The sequence below is a fragment of the Anastrepha obliqua genome, unplaced genomic scaffold (genome assembly GCF_027943255.1).
Source record: "Anastrepha obliqua isolate idAnaObli1 unplaced genomic scaffold, idAnaObli1_1.0 ptg000097l, whole genome shotgun sequence".
NCBI classification, from domain to species: domain Eukaryota; kingdom Metazoa; phylum Arthropoda; class Insecta; order Diptera; family Tephritidae; genus Anastrepha; species Anastrepha obliqua.
The window spans coordinates 80,001-82,500 of NW_026562218.1; the positions used below are offsets into that span (position 1 = coordinate 80,001).

Below are 2,500 nucleotides of genomic sequence, written 5' to 3' on the forward strand. Positions count from 1 at the left end.
ACTTGGCTCATGGGTCGATGAAGAACGCAGCAAACTGTGCGTCATCGTGTGAACTGCAGGACACATGAACATCGACATTTTGAACGCATATCGCAGTCCATGCTGTTATGTACATTAAATTCAATTTTAAAGTACTGCTTGGACTACATATGGTTGAGGGTTGTAAGACTATGCTAAATAAGTTGCTTATTCTTTTATAAAAATAATTGAATTTAAGCAAATGTGTATATTATTGGATTTTAAATAATTCATAATATTAATAGCAAAAAAAATAAAGATATATAATGAATTTTATTTATTATATATTCTTTAAAAAAAAAATCCTCTCAAATAAAATGAAATGATGAAAATATTGAATCTAAGTATTCTTTACAAAAAATTTTCATATTATTTATATATATATATATAAAATAATAATTTATATATGTAATTAAAAGGAGGAATGTCTAGCATAAAAATTAAATTTTTTATTCTAGGATTGCCTCATTTTACATTATTATTATTTTTATATATTTACAATATATAAAAGGAGAAAAGAAAAATAGAGATGAAAAGATGATATAATTTTTTTATTAAATTGTGAGAAGATAAAAAAAGAATATTAAAACAACCTCAACTCATATGGGATTACCCCCTGAATTTAAGCATATTAATGAGGGGAGGAAAAGAAACTAACAAGGATTTTCTTAGTAGCGGCGAGCGAAAAGAAAATAGTTCAGCACTAAGTCACTTTGTCTATATGTCAAATGTGAGATGCAGTGTATGGAATATCTTAATATCTAGTATGAGAAATTAACGATTTAAGTCCTTCTTAAATGAGGCCATTTACCCATAGAGGGTGCCAGGCCCGTATAACGTTAATGATTACTAGAAAGATATTTCCAAAGAGTCGTGTTGCTTGATAGTGCAGCACTAAGTGGGTGGTAAACTCCATCTAAAACTAAATATAACCATGAGACCGATAGTAAACAAGTACCGTGAGGGAAAGTTGAAAAGAACTCTGAATAGAGAGTTAAATAGTACGTGAAACTGCTTAGAGGTTAAGCCCGATGAACCTGAATATCCATTATGAAAAATTCATCATTAAATAATTAAAAAAATAATGTGCATTTTTTTCATATAAGGACATTGTAATCTATTAACATAATAAAGTATTTATCAAAAGATCATTGGTGATATTAAGTTTATTTAAATTAATTTGCTTTTTAAGCATATTAACATAAAATAAATACTAATGATTTGATAAAGTGTTGATAGATTTTATTATATATAATGCTAAAATTCATTTTTTGAATTTTACAAAAAATTTAATATCTATGATATTAATATTTATTTGTATGCATTTATATGATTAACAATGCGAAAGATTCAGGATACCTTCGGGACCCGTCTTGAAACACGGACCAAGGAGTCTAACATATGTGCAAGTCATTGAGTTATATTAAACTTAATGGCATAATTAACTTAACTTAAATATAATGGGATTAATTTTTAGTCTATTTTTTAATAAATAGTCAATTAATTCAATCCCGGGGCGTTCCATATAGTTATGTATAATGATAATTTATTATTATTTATACCTCTAACTGGAGCGTACCTTGAGCATATATGCTGTGACCCGAAAGATGGTGAACTATACTTGATCAGGTTGAAGTCAGGGGAAACCCTGATGGAAGACCGAAACAGTTCTGACGTGCAAATCGATTGTCAGAATTGAGTATAGGGGCGAAAGACCAATCGAACCATCTAGTAGCTGGTTCCCTCCGAAGTTTCCCTCAGGATAGCTGGTGCATTTAAAAATTATATAAAATAATCTTATCTGGTAAAGCGAATGATTAGAGGCCTTAGGGTCGAAACGATTTTAACCTATTCTCAAACTTTAAATGGGTAAGAACCTCACCTTTCTTGATATGAAGGTTGAGGTTATGATATAATGTGCCCAGTGGGCCACTTTTGGTAAGCAGAACTGGCGCTGTGGGATGAACCAAACGTAATGTTACGGTGCCTAAATTAACAACTCATGCAGATACCATGAAAGGCGTTGGTTGCTTAAAACAGCAGGACGGTGGACATGGAAGTCGTAATCCGCTAAGGAGTGTGTAACAACTCACCTGCCGAAGCAACTAGCCCTTAAAATGGATGGCGCTTAAGTTGTATACCTATACATTACCGCTAAAGTAGATGATTTATAAAACAATTTCGATTGATTTATAAATTTTGAAACTTTAGTGAGTAGGAGGGTACAATAGTGTGCTTAGAAGTGTTTGGCGTAAGCCTGCATGGAGCCGCTATTGGTACAGATCTTGGTGGTAGTAGCAAATAATCGAATGAGACCTTGGAGGACTGAAGTGGAGAAGGGTTTCGTGTGAACAGTGGTTGATCACGAGTTAGTCGGTCCTAAGTTCAAGGCGAAAGCCGAAAATTTTCAAGTTTTTAATAAAAAAAAATATTAATAAAAATATATTTAAAAATAATTAAAATACTTGAATTATTTTGAACG

At 31.4% G+C, this 2,500-nt stretch overlaps 1 non-coding gene and 1 pseudogene across 1 annotated transcript in view; both read left to right on the forward strand.

Moving 5' to 3' along the window:
* LOC129251871 (5.8S ribosomal RNA) overlaps positions 1-163 on the forward strand; it is a 181-nt pseudogene extending 18 nt beyond the window's left edge.
* A 444-nt stretch (positions 164-607) lies between these two features.
* The window catches only part of LOC129251862 (large subunit ribosomal RNA), a 3,986-nt gene continuing 2,093 nt past the window's right edge, over positions 608-2,500 (forward strand). Inside the window, exon 1 of the ribosomal RNA XR_008583146.1 lies at positions 608-2,500. This exon is cut by the window's right edge and continues 2,093 nt beyond it. This is a non-coding gene — a ribosomal RNA (large subunit ribosomal RNA).